Raw genomic sequence first — 15,203 nt, 5'->3', positions numbered from 1 at the left:
CTTTGAAAGCCTTATTACTCGCTTTGAATGATTTTATAATGTCATTATTAATTTTAAGTTGAATTTTTTTACGGTTTTTAATAAGAAAGGTTATAGATAAATGTTTATCTCGTGAAACGTGAAGCGAAAGCCATCCATTGACAAGAAAGGTCATTTATAGTCACTCATGCCTTTGACAACTTAATTACTTGGCTTAAACCGTTTAATAATCTGATTACTGATTTTAAGTTAAATTTTTTTGCATTTTTCATAAAACAGATTATAATTTAATGTTTACCTCAAGCAACGTGAAGGAAAAGCCATCCATTGACAAGAAAAGTGTATTTATAGTCACCTATGCCTTTGAAAGCCTTATTACTCGCTTTAAATGGTTTTATAATCTCATTATTGATTTTAAGTTGAGTTTTTCTATGTTTTCAATTAAGAAAGCTTATAAATAAATATTTACCTTGCGAAATGTGAAGTGAAAGCCATCCATTGACAAGAAAAGTCCATTTATAGTCACTTATTTTTTTGAATACCTTATTACTCGCTTTAAGTGGTTTTATAATCTTAGTATTGATTTGAAGTTGAATTTTTTTATGTTTTTTGTTAAAAAAGGTTGGAAATAAATGTTTACCTCGAGAAACGTGAAGCAAAAGCCATCAATTAACAAGAAAGTTTTATATATAGTCAGTCATGCCTTCGAGTGCCTTATTGCTTGTGTTAAATTATTTTATAATCTCATTTCTGATTTTAAGTTTAATTTTTTTATATTTTCGATTAGGAAAGGTTAGAACTAAATGTTTTCTTCAAGAAACGTGAAGCGAAAGTCATCTATTGACAAGAAAAGTCTATTTATAGTCACTCATGCCTTCGAAAGGCTTATTACGAGCTTTAAATGGTTTTATAATATCATTATTGGTCTTATGTTGAATTTTTTTTGTATTTTTGATTAAAACATATTGTAATTAAATGTTTACCTTGGGGAACTTGGAGCGAAAGCAATCAATTGACAAGAAAATTTCATATATAGTCGTTCATGCCTTCGAGTGTCTTATTACTTGCGTTAAATTGTTTTATAATCTCATTACTGATATTAAGTTGAATTTTTTTACATTTCTCATAAAAACAGACTATAATTGTTTGTTTACCTTGAGAAATGTGAAGGCAAAGCCATCAATTGACAAGAAAAGTCCATTTATAGTCATCTATGCCTTTGATTACCTTATTACTCCCTTTAAGTGGTTTTATAATCTCATTCTTGATTTTAAGTTGAATTTTTTTATGTTTTCGAGTAAGAAAGGTTATAAATAAATGTTTACCTCGAGAAACGCAAAGCAAAAGCCATCCATTGACAAGAAAAGTCTATTTATACTCACCTACGCCTTTGAAAGCCTCAGTACTCGTTTTAAATGGTTTTATAATCTCATTATTGATTTTAAGTTGAATTTTTTTATGTTTTTGATTAAGACATGTTATAAATAAATGTTTACCTCGAGAAACGTGAAGCGACAGGCATCCATTGATAAGAAAAGTCCATTTATAGTCACCCATGCCTTTGACAGCTTTATTACTTGCTTTAAATGGTTATATAATCTCATTATTGATTTTAAGTTGAATTTTTTTATGTTTTCGATTAAGAATGTTTATAAACAAATGTTTACCTCGAGAAATGCAAAGCAAAAGCTATGCATTGACAAGAAAAGTCCAGTTATAATCACCTATGCCTTTGAAAGCCTTATTACTCGCTTTAAATGGTTTTATAATCTCGTTATTGATTTTAAGTTGAATTTTTTTATGTTGTCGGTTCAGGAAGGATATAAATAAATGTTTACCTCGAGAAATGCAAAGTAAAAGCCATCCATTAACAATAAAAGTCCATTTATAGTCACCTATGCCTTTGAAAGCCTTATTACTCGCTTTAAATGGTTTTATAATCTCTCTATAGATTTCAAGTTGAATTTCTCTATGTTTTCAGTTAAGAAAGGTTATTAATAAATGTTTCCCTTGAGAAACGTGAAGCGAAAGCCTTCTGTTGACAAGTAAAGTTCATTTATAGTCACCTATGCCTTTAAATGCCTTAATACTCGCGTTAAGTGGTTTTATAATCTTAGTATTGATTTTAAGTTGAATTTTTTTATGTTTTTAGTTAAGACATGTTATAAATAAATGTTTACTTCGAGAAACGTGAAGCGAAAGTCATCCATTGATAAGAAAAGTCCATTTATAGTCACTCATGCCTTTGACAGCTTTATTACTTGCTTTAAATGGTTTTATAATCTCATTATTGATTTTAAGTTGAATTTTTTTACATTTTTTTTTAAAAGGTTAGAATAAGTCTATGCCTCGAGAAACGTGAAGCGAAAGCGATCTATTGACAATAAAAGTCTATTTATAGTCGCTCATGCCTTCAAAAGGCATATTACTCGCTTTAAATGGTTTTATAATCTCGTTGTTGGTTTTATGACGAATTGTTTTACATTTTTGGTTAAAACAGATTGTAATTAAACGATTGCCATGGGAAAGTTGAAGCAAAAGCCACCAATTGACAAGAAAGTTTCATATATAATCGCTCATGCCTTCGAGTGCCTTATTACTTGTGTTAAATTGTTTTATAATCTCATTACTGATTTTAAATTGAATTTTTTTACATTATTGATAAAAAGATTATAATTGAATGTTTACCTCGAGAAACGTGAAGCAAAAGCCATCCATTGACAAGAAAAGTCCATTATATAGTCACCTATGCCTTTGAAAGCCTTATTACTCGCTTTGAATGATTTTATAATGTCATTATTAATTTTAAGTTGAATTTTTTTACGGTTTTTAATAAGAAAGGTTATAGATAAATGTTTATCTCGTGAAACGTGAAGCGAAAGCCATCCATTGACAAGAAAGGTCATTTATAGTCACTCATGCCTTTGACAACTTAATTACTTGGCTTAAACCGTTTAATAATCTGATTACTGATTTTAAGTTAAATTTTTTTGCATTTTTCATAAAACAGATTATAATTTAATGTTTACCTCAAGCAACGTGAAGGAAAAGCCATCCATTGACAAGAAAAGTGTATTTATAGTCACCTATGCCTTTGAAAGCCTTATTACTCGCTTTAAATGGTTTTATAATCTCATTATTGATTTTAAGTTGAGTTTTTCTATGTTTTCAATTAAGAAAGCTTATAAATAAATATTTACCTTGCGAAATGTGAAGTGAAAGCCATCCATTGACAAGAAAAGTCCATTTATAGTCACTTATTTTTTTGAATGCCTTATTACTCGCTTTAAGTGGTTTTATAATCTTAGTATTGATTTTAAGTTGAATTTTTTTATGTTTTTAGTTAAGACATGTTATAAATAAATGTTTACTTCGAGAAACGTGAAGCGAAAGTCATCCATTGATAAGAAAAGTCCATTTATAGTCACTCATGCCTTTGACAGCTTTATTACTTGCTTTAAATGGTTTTATAATCTCATTATTGATTTTAAGTTGAATTTTTTTACATTTTTTTTTAAAAGGTTAGAATAAGTCTATGCCTCGGGAAACGTGAAGCGAAAGCGATCTATTGACAATAAAAATCTATTTATAGTCGCTCATGCCTTCAAAAGGCATATTACTCGCTTTAAATGGTTTTATAATCTCGTTGTTGGTTTTATGACGAATTGTTTTACATTTTTGGTTAAAACAGATTGTAATTAAACGATTGCCATGGGAAAGTTGAAGCAAAAGCCACCAATTGACAAGAAAGTTTCATATATAATCGCTCATGCCTTCGAGTGCCTTATTACTTGTGTTAAATTGTTTTATAATCTCATTACTGATTTTAAATTGAATTTTTTTACATTATTGATAAAAAGATTATAATTGAATGTTTACCTCGAGAAACGTGAAGCAAAAGCCATCCATTGACAAGAAAAGTCCATTATATAGTCACCTATGCCTTTGAAAGCCTTATTACTCGCTTTGAATGATTTTATAATTTCATTATTAATTTTAAGTTGAATTTTTTTACGGTTTTTAATAAGAAAGGTTATAGATAAATGTTTATCTCGTGAAACGTGAAGCGAAAGCCATCCATTGACAAGAAAGGTCATTTATAGTCACTCATGCCTTTGACAACTTAATTACTTGGCTTAAACCGTTTAATAATCTGATTACTGATTTTAAGTTAAATTTTTTTGCATTTTTCATAAAACAGATTATAATTGAATGTTTACCTCAAGCAACGTGAAGCAAAAGCCATCCATTGACAAGAAAAGTCTATTTATAGTCACCTATGCCTTTGAAAGCCTTATTACTCGCTTTAAATGGTTTTATAATCTCATTATTCATTTTAAGTTGAGTTTTTCTATGTTTTCAATTAAGAAAGCTTATAAATAAATATTTACCTTGCGAAATGTGAAGTGAAAGCCATCCATTGACAAGAAAAGTCCATTTATAGTCACTTATTCCTTTGAATGCCTTATTACTCGCTTTAAGTGGTTTTATAATCTTAGTATTGATTTGAAGTTGAATTTTTTTATGTTTTTTGTTAAAAAAGGTTGGAAATAAATGTTTACCTCGAGAAACGTGAAGCAAAAGCCATCAATTAACAAGAAAGTTTTATATATAGTCAGTCATGCCTTCGAGTGCCTTATTGCTTGTGTTAAATTATTTTATAATCTCATTTCTGATTTTAAGTTTAATTTTTTTATATTTTCGATTAGGAAAGGTTAGAACTAAATGTTTTCTTCAAGAAACGTGAAGCGAAAGTCATCTATTGACAAGAAAAGTCTATTTATAGTCACTCATGCCTTCGAAAGGCTTATTACGAGCTTTAAATGGTTTTATAATATCATTATTGGTCTTATGTTGAATTTTTTTTGTATTTTTGATTAAAACATATTGTAATTATATGTTTACCTTGGGGAACTTGGAGCGAAAGCAATCAATTGACAAGAAAATTTCATATATAGTCGTTCATGCCTTCGAGTGTCTTACTACTTGCGTTAAATTGTTTTATAATCTCATTACTGATATTAAGTTGAATTTTTTTACATTTCTCATAAAAACAGACTATAATTGTTTGTTTACCTTGAGAAATGTGAAGGCAAAGCCATCAATTGACAAGAAAAGTCCATTTATAGTCATCTATGCCTTTGATTACCTTATTACTCCCTTTAAGTGGTTTTATAATCTCATTCTTGATTTTAAGTTGAATTTTTTTATGTTTTCGAGTAAGAAAGGTTATAAATAAATGTTTACCTCGAGAAACGCAAAGCAAAAGCCATCCATTGACAAGAAAAGTCTATTTATAGTCACCTACGCCTTTGAAAGCCTCAGTACTCGTTTTAAATGGTTTTATAATCTCATTATTGATTTTAAGTTGAATTTTTTTATGTTTTTGATTAAGACTTGTTATAAATAAATGTTTACCTCGAGAAACATGAAGCGACAGGCATCAATTGATAAGAAAAGTCCATTTATAGTCACCCATGCCTTCGACAGCTTTATTACTTACTTTAAATGGTTATATAATCTCATTATTGATTTTAAGTTGAATTGTTTTATGTTTTCGATTAAGAATGTTTATAAATAAATGTTTACCTCGAGAAATGCAAAGCAAAAGCTATGCATTGACAAGAAAAGTCCATTTATAATCACCTATGCCTTTGAAAGCCTTATTACTCGCTTTAAATGGTTTTATAATCTCGTTATTGATTTTAAGTTGAATTTTTTTATGTTGTCAGTTAAGGAAGGTTATAAATAAATGTTTACCTCGAGAAATGCAAAGTAAAAGCCATCCATTAACAATAAAAGTCCATTTATAGTCACCTTTGCCTTTGAAAGCCTTATTACTCGCTTTAAATGGTTTTATAATCTCTCTATAGATTTCAAGTTGAATTTCTCTATGTTTTCAGTTAAGAAAGGTTATTAATAAATGTTTACCTTGAGAAACGTGAAGCGAAAGCCTTCTGTTGACAAGTAAAGTTCATTTATAGTCACCTATGCCTTTCAATGCCTTAATACTCGCGTTAAGTGGTTTTATAATCTTAGTATTGATTTTAAGTTGAATTTTTTTATGTTTTTAGTTAAGACATGTTATAAATAAATGTTTACTTCGAGAAACGTGAAGCGAAAGTCATCCATTGATAAGAAAAGTCCATTTATAGTCACTCATGCCTTTGACAGCTTTATTACTTGCTTTAAATGGTTTTATAATCTCATTATTGATTTTAAGTTGAATTTTTTTACATTTTTTTTCTAAAAGGTTAGAATAAGTCTATGCCTCGAGAAACGTGAAGCGAAAGCGATCTATTGACAATAAAAGTCTATTTATAGTCACTCATGCCTTCAAAAGGCATATTACTCGCTTTAAATGGTTTTATAATCTCGTTGTTGGTTTTATGACGAATTGTTTTACATTTTTGGTTAAAACAGATTGTAATTAAATGATTGCCATGGGAAACTTGAAGCAAAAGCCACCAATTGACAAGAAAGTTTCATATATAATCGCTCATGCCTTCGAGTGCCTTATTACTTGTGTTAAATTGTTTTATAATCTCATTACTGATTTTAAATTGAATTTTTTTACATTATAGATAAAAAGATTATAATTGAATGTTTACCTCGAGAAACCTGAAGCAAAAGCCATCCATTGACAAGAAAAGTCCATTATATAGTCACCTATGCCTTTGAAAGCCTTATTACTCGCTTTGAATGATTTTATAATTTCATTATTAATTTTAAGTTGAATTTTTTTACGTTTTTTAATAAGAAAGGTTATAGATAAATGTTTATCTCGTGAAACGTGAAGCGAAAGCCATCCATGGACAAGAAAGGTCATTTACAGTCACTCATGCCTTTGACAACTTAATTACTTGCCTTAAACCGTTTTATAATCTCATTACTGATTTTAAGTTGAATTTTTTTGCATTTTTCGTAAAACAGATTATAATTGAATGTTTACTTCAAGCAACGTGAAGCAAAAGCCATCCATTGACAAGAAAAGTCTATTTATAGTCACCTATGCCTTTGAAAGCCTTATTACTCGCTTTAAATGGTTTTATAATCTCATTATTGATTTTAAGTTGAGTTTTTCTATGTTTTCAATTAAGAAAGCTTATAAATAAATATTTACCTTGCGAAATGTGAAGTGAAAGCCATCCATTGAGAAGAAAAGTCCATTTATAGTCACTTATGCCTTTGAATGCCTTATTACTCGCTTTAAGTGGTTTTATAATCTTGGTATTGATTTGAAGTTGAATTTTTTTATGTTTTTTGTTAAAAAAGGTTGGAAATAAATGTTTACCTCGAGAAACGTGAAGCAAAAGCCATCAATTAACAAGAAAGTTTTCTATATAGTCACTCATGCCTTCGAGTGCCTTATTACTTGTGTTAAATTATTTTATAATCTCATTTCTGATTTTAAGTTTAATTTTTTTATATTTTTGATTAGGAAAGGTTAGAACTAAATGTCTTCTTCAAGAAACGTGAAGCGAAAGTCATCTATTGACAAGAAAAGTCTATTTATAGTCACTCATGCCTTCGAAAGGCTTATTACGAGCTTTAAATGGTTTTATAATATCATTATTGGTCTTATGTTGAATTTTTTTTGTATTTTTGATTAAAACATATTGTAATTAAATGTTTACCCTGGGGAACTTGGAGCGAAAGCAATCAATTGACAAGAAAATTTCATATATAGTCGTTCATGCCTTCGAGTGTCTTATTACTTGCGTTAAATTGTTTTATAATCTCATTACTGATATTAAGTTGAATTTTTTACATTTCTCATAAAAACAGACTATAATTGTTTGTTTACCTTGAGAAATGTGAAGGCAAAGCCATCAATTGACAAGAAAAGTCCATTTATAGTCATCTATGCCTTTGATTACCTTATTACTCCCTTTAAGTGGTTTTATAATCTCATTCTTGATGTTAAGTTGAATTGTTTTATGTTTTCGAGTAAGAAAGGTTATAAATAAATGTTTACCTCGAGAAACGCAAAGCAAAAGCTATGCATTGACAAGAAAAGTCCATTTATAATCACCTATGCCTTTGAAAGCCTTATTACTCGCTTTAAATGGTTTTATAATCTCGTTATTGACTTTAAGTTGAATTTTTTTATGTTGTCGGTTGAGGAAGGTTATAAATAAATGTTTACCTCGAGAAATGCAAAGTAAAAGCCATCCATTAACAATAAAAGTCCATTTATAGTCACCTATGCCTTTGAAAGCCTTATTACTCGCTTTAAATGGTTTTATAATCTCTCTATAGATTTCAAGTTGAATTTCTCTATGTTTTCAGTTAAGAAAGGTTATTAATAAATGTTTACCTTGAGAAACGTGACGCGAAAGCCTTCTGCTGACAAGTAAAGTTCATTTATAGTCACCTATGCCTTTCAATGCCTTAATACTCGCGTTAAGTGGTTTTATAATCTTAGTATTGATTTTAAGTTGAATTTTTTTATGTTTTTAGTTAAGACATGTTATAAATAAATGTTTACTTCGAGAAACGTGAAGCGAAAGTCATCCATTGATAAGAAAAGTCCATTTATAGTCACTCATGCCTTTGACAGCTTTATTACTTGCTTTAAATGGTTTTATAATCTCATTATTGATTTTAAGTTGAATTTTTTTACATTTTTTTTCTAAAAGGTTAGAATAAGTCTATGCCTCGAGAAACGTGAAGCGAAAGCGATCTATTGACAATAAAAGTCCATTTATAGTCACTCATGCCTTCAAAAGGCATATTACTCGCTTTAAATGGTTTTATAATCTCGTTGTTGGTTTTATGACGAATTGCTTTACATTTTTGGTTAAAACAGATTGTAATTAAATGATTGCCATGGGAAACTTGAAGCAAAAGCCATCAATTGACAAGAAAGTTTCATATATAATCGCTCATGCCTTCGAGTGCCTTATTACTTGTGTTAAATTGTTTTATAATCTCATTACCGATTTTAAATTGAATTTTTTTTACATTATAGATAAAAAGATTATAATTGAATGTTTACCTCGAGAAACCTGAAGCAAAAGCCATCCATTGACAAGAAAAGTCCATTATATAGTCACCTATGCCTTTGAAAGCCTTATTACTCGCTTTGAATGATTTTATAATTTCATTATTAATTTTAAGTTGAATTTTTTTACGTTTTTTAATAAGAAAGGTTATAGATAAATGTTTATCTCGTGAAACGTGAAGCGAAAGCCATCCATGGACAAGAAAGGTCATTTACAGTCACTCATGCCTTTGACAACTTAATTACTTGCCTTAAACCGTTTTATAATCTCATTACTGATTTTAAGTTGAATTTTTTTGCATTTTTCATAAAACAGATTATAATTGAATGTTTACCTCAAGCAACGTGAAGCAAAAGCCATCCATTGACAAGAAAAGTCTATTTATAGTCACCTATGCCTTTGAAAGCCTTATTACTCGCTTTAAATGGTTTTATAATCTCATTATTGATTTTAAGTTGAGTTTTTCTCTGTTTTCAATTAAGAAAGCTTATAAATAAATATTTACCTTGCGAAATGTGAAGTGAAAGCCATCCATTGATAAGAAAAGTCCATTTATAGTCACTTATGCCTTTGAATGCCTTATTACTCGCTTTAAGTGGTTTTATAATCTTGGTATTGATTTGAAGTTGAATTTTTTTATGTTTTTTGTTAAAAAAGGTTGGAAATAAATGTTTACCTCGAGAAACGTGAAGCAAAAGCCATCAATTAACAAGAAAGTTTTCTATATAGTCACTCATGCCTTCGAGTGCCTTATTACTTGTGTTAAATTATTTTATAATCTCATTTCTGATTTTAAGTTTAATTTTTTTATATTTTCGATTAGGAAAGGTTAGAACTAAATGTTTTCTTCAAGAAACGTGAAGCGAAAGTCATCTATTGACAAGAAAAGTCTATTTATAGTCACTCATGCCTTCGAAAGGCTTATTACGAGCTTTAAATGGTTTTATAATATCATTATTGGTCTTATGTTGAATTTTTTTTGTATTTTTCATTAAAACATATTGTAATTAAATGTTTACCCTAGGGAACTTGGAGCGAAAGCAATCAATTGACAAGAAAATTTCATATATAGTCGTTCATGCCTTCGAGTGTCTTATTACTTGCGTTAAATTGTTTTATAATCTCATTACTGATATTAAGTTGAATTTTTTACATTTCTCATAAAAACAGACTATAATTGTTTGTTTACCTTGAGAAATGTGAAGGCAAAGCCATCAATTGACAAGAAAAGTCCATTTATAGTCATCTATGCCTTTGATTACCTTATTACTCCCTTTAAGTGGTTTTATAATCTCATTCTTGATTTTAAGTTGAATTTTTTTATGTTTTCGAGTAAGAAAGGTTATAAATAAATGTTTACCTCGAGAAACGCAAAGCAAAAGCCATCCATTGACAAGAAAAGTCTATTTATAGTCACCTACGCCTTTGAAAGCCTCAATACTCGTTTTAAATGGTTTTATAATCTCATTATTGATTTTAAGTTGAATTTGTTAATGTTTTTGATTAAGACATGTTATAAATAAATGTTTACCTCAAGAAACATGAAGCGACAGGCATCCATTGATAAGAAAAGACCATTTATAGTCACCCATGCCTTCGACAGCTTTATTACTTGCTTTAAATGGTTATATAATCTCATTATTGACTTTAAGTTGAATTTTTTTATGTTTTCGATTAAGAATGTTTATAAATAAATGTTTACCTCGAGAAATGCAAAGCAAAAGCTATGCATTGACAAGAAAATTCCATTTATAATCACCTATGCCTTTGAAAGCCTTATTACTCGCTTTAAATGGTTTTATAATCTCGTTATTGACTTTAAGTTGAATTTTTTTATGTTGTCGGTTGAGGAAGGTTATAAATAAATGTTTACCTCGAGAAATGCAAAGTAAAAGCCATCCATTAACAATAAAAGTCCATTTATAGTCACCTATGCATTTGAAAGCCTTATTACTCGCTTTAAATGGTTTTATAATCTCTCTATAGATTTCAAGTTGAATTTCTCTATGTTTTCAGTTAAGAAAGGTTATTAATAAATGTTTACCTTGAGAAACGTGAAGCGAAAGCCTTCTGCTGACAAGTAAAGTTCATTTATAGTCACCTATGCCTTTCAATGCCTTAATACTCGCGTTAAGTGGTTTTATAATCTTAGTATTGATTTTAAGTTGAATTTTTTTATGTTTTTAGTTAAGACATGTTATAAATAAATGTTTACTTCGAGAAACGTGAAGCGAAAGTCATCCATTGATAAGAAAAGTCCATTTATAGTCACTCATGCCTTTGACAGCTTTATTACTTGCTTTAAATGGTTTTATAATCCCATTATTGATTTTAAGTTGAATTTTTTTGCATTTTTTTTAAAAGGTTAGAATAAGTCTATGCCTCGAGAAACGTGAAGCGAAAGCGATCTATTGACAATAAAAGTCTATTTATAGTCACTCATTCCTTCAAAAGGTTTATTACTCGCTTTAAATGGTTTTATAATCTCGTTGTTGGTTTTATGACGAATTGCTTTACATTTTTGGTTAAAACAGATTGTAATTAAATGATTGCCATTGGAAAGTTGAAGCAAAAGCCATCAATTCACAAGAAAGTTTCATATATAATCGCTCATGCCTTCGAGTGCCTTATTACTTGTGTTAAATTGTTTTATAATCTCATTACTGATTTTAGATTGAATTTTTTTACATTATTGATAAAAAGATTATAATTGAATGTTTACCTCGAGAAACGTGAAGCAAAAGCCATCCATTGACAAGAAAAGTCCATTCTATAGTCACCTATGCCTTTGAAAGCCTTATTACTCGCTTTGAATGATTTTATAATTTCATTATTAATTTTACGTTGAATTTTTTTACGTTTTTTAATAAGAAAGGTTATAGATAAATGTTTATCTCCTGAAACGTGAAGCGAAAGCCATCCATTGACAAGAAAGGTCATTTATAGTCACTCATGCCTTTGACAACTTAATTACTTGCCTTAAACCGTTTTATAATCTCATTACTGATTTTAAGTTGAATTTTTTTGCATTTTTCATAAAACAGATTATAATTGAATGTTTACCTCAAGCAACGTGAAGCAAAAGCCATCCATTGACAAGAAAAGTGTATTTATAGTCACCTATGCCTTTGAAAGCCTTATTACTCGCTTTAAATGGTTTTATAATCTCATTATTGATTTTAAGTTGAGTTTTTCTATGTTTTCAATTAAGAAAGCTTATAAATAAATATTTACCTTGCGAAATGTGAAGTGAAAGCCATCCATTGACAAGAAAAGTCCATTTATAGTCACTTATACCTTTGAATGCCTTATTACTCGCTTTAAGTGGTTTTATAATCTTAGTATTGATTTGAAGTTGAATTTTTTTATGTTTTTTGTTAAAAAAGGTTGGAAATAAATGTTTACCTCAAGAAACGTGAAGCAAAAGCCATCAATTAACAAGAAAGTTTTATATATAGTCACTCATGCCTTCGAGTGCCTTATTACTTGTGTTAAATTATTTTATAATCTCATTTCTGATTTTAAGTTTAATTTTTTTATATTTTCGATTAAGAAAGGTTAGAACTAAATGTTTTCTTCAAGAAACGTGAAGCGAAAGTCATCTATTGACAAGAAAAGTCTATTTATAGTCACTCATGCATTCGAAAGGCTTATTACGCGCTTTAAATGGTTTTATAACATCATTATTGGTCTTATAATGAATTTTTTTTGTATTTTTGATTAAAACATATTGTAATTAAATGTTTGCCTTGGGGAACTTGAAGCGAAAGCAATCAATTGACAAGAAAATTTCATATATAGTCGTTCATGCCTTCGAGTGTCTTATTACTTGCGTTAAATTGTTTTATAATCTCATTACTGATATTAAGTTGAATTTTTTTACATTTCTCATAAAAACAGACTATAGTTGTTTGTTTACCTTGAGAAATGTGAAGGCAAAGCTATCAATTGACAAGAAAAGTCCATTTATAGTCATCTATGCCTTTGATTACCTTATTACTCCCTTTAAGTGGTTTTATAATCTAATTCCTGATGTTAAGTTGAATTGTTTTATGTTTTCGTGTAAGAAAGGTTATAAATAAATGTTTACCTCGAGAAACGCAAAGCAAAAGCCATCCATTGACAAGAAAAGTCTATTTATAGTCACCTACGCCTTTGAAAGCCTCAGTACTCGTTTTAAATGGTTTTATAATCTCATTATTGATTTTAAGTTGAATTTTTTTATGTTTTTGTTTAAGACATGTTATAAATAAATGTTTACCTCGAGAAACGTGAAGCGACAGGCATCCATTGATAAGAAAAGTCCATTTATAGTCACTCATGCCTTCGCCAGCTTTATTACTTGCTTTAAATGGTTATATAATCTCATTATTGATTTTAAGTTGAATTTTTTTATGTTTTCGATTAAGAATGTTTATAAATAAATGTTTACCTCGAGAAATGCAAAGCAAAAGCTATGCATTGACAAGAAAAGTCCATTTATAATCACCTATGCCTTTGAAAGCCTTATTACTCGCTTTAAATGGTTTTATAATCTCGATATTGATTTTAACTTGAATTTTTTTATGTTCTCGGTTAAGGAAGGTTATAAATAAATGTTTACCTCGAGAAATGCAAAGTAAAAGCCATCCATTAACAATAAAAGTCCATTTATAGTCACCTATGCCTTTGAAAGCCTTATTACTCGCTTTAAATTGTTTTATAATCTCTCTATAGATTTCAAGTTGAATTTCTCTATGTTTTCAGTTAAGAAAGGTTATTAATAAATGTTTACCTTGAGAAACGTGAAGCGAAAGCCTTCTGTTGACAAGTAAAGTTCATTTATAGTCACCTATGCCTTTCAATGCCTTAATACTCGCGTTAAGTGGTTTTATAATCTTAGTATTGATTTTAAGTTGAATTTTTTTATGTTTTTAGTTAAGACATGTTATAAATAAATGTTTACTTCGAGAAACGTGAAGCGAAAGTCATCCATTGATAAGAAAAGTCCATTTATAGTCACTCATGCCTTTGACAGCTTTATTACTTGCTTTAAATGGTTTTATAATCTCATTATTGATTTTAAGTTGAATTTTTTTACATTTTTTTCCTAAAAGGTTAAAATAAGTTTATGCCTCGAGAAACGTGAAGTGAAAGCGATCTATTGACAATAAAAGTCTATTTATTGTCACTCATGCCTTCAAAAGGCTTATTACTCGCTTTAAATGGTTTTATAATCTCGTTGTTGGTTTTATGACGAATTGTTTTACATTTTTGGTTAAAACAGATTGTAATTAAATGATTGCCATGGGAAACTTGAAGCAAAAGCCATCAATTCGCAAGAAAGTTTCATATGTAATCGCTCATGCCTTCGAGTGCCTTATTACTTGTGTTAAATTGTTTTATAATCTCATTACTGATTTTAAATTGAATTTTTTTACATTATTGATAAAAAGATTATAATTGAATATTTACCTCGAGAAACGTGAAGCAAAAGCCATCCATTGACAAGAAAAGTCCATTATATAGTCACCTATGCCTTTGAAAGCCTTATTACTTGCTTTGAATGATTTTATAATTTCATTATTAATTTTAAGTTGAAGTTTTTTACGTTTTTTAATAAGAAAGGTTATAGATAAATGTTTATTTCGTGAAACGTGAAGCGAAAGCCATCCATTGACAAGAAAGGTCATTTATAGTCACTCATGCCTTTGACAACTTAATTACTTGCCTTAAACCGTTTTATAATCTCATTACTGATTTTAAGTTGAATTTTTTTGCATTTTTCATAAAACAGATTATAATTGAATGTTTACCTCAAGCAACGTGAAGCAAAAGCCATCCATTGACAAGAAAAGTGTATTTATAGTCACCTATGCCTTTGAAAGCCTTATTACTCGCTTTAAATGGTTTTATAATCTCATTATTGATTTTAAGTTGAGTTTTTCTATGTTTTCAATTAAGAAAGCTTATAAATAAATATTTACCTTGCGAAATGTGAAGTGAAAGCCATCCATTGACAAGAAAAGTCCATTTATAGTCACTTATGCCTTTGAATGCCTTATTACTCGCTTTAAGTGGTTTTATAATCTTAGTATTGATTTGAAGTTGAATTTTTTTATGTTTTTTGTTAAAAAAGGTTGGAAATAAATGTTTACCTCAAGAAACGTGAAGCAAAAGCCATCAATTAACAAGAAAGTTTTATATATAGTCACTCATGCCTTCGAGTGCCTTATT

This window comes from Theobroma cacao, chromosome 4 (genome assembly GCF_053813885.1).
Source record: "Theobroma cacao isolate CCN51 chromosome 4, ASM5381388v1, whole genome shotgun sequence".
Classification (NCBI taxonomy): Eukaryota; Viridiplantae; Streptophyta; class Magnoliopsida; order Malvales; family Malvaceae; genus Theobroma; species Theobroma cacao.
The sequence above is the reverse complement of the archived record's forward strand: the minus strand, read 5'-3'. Positions refer to the sequence as shown.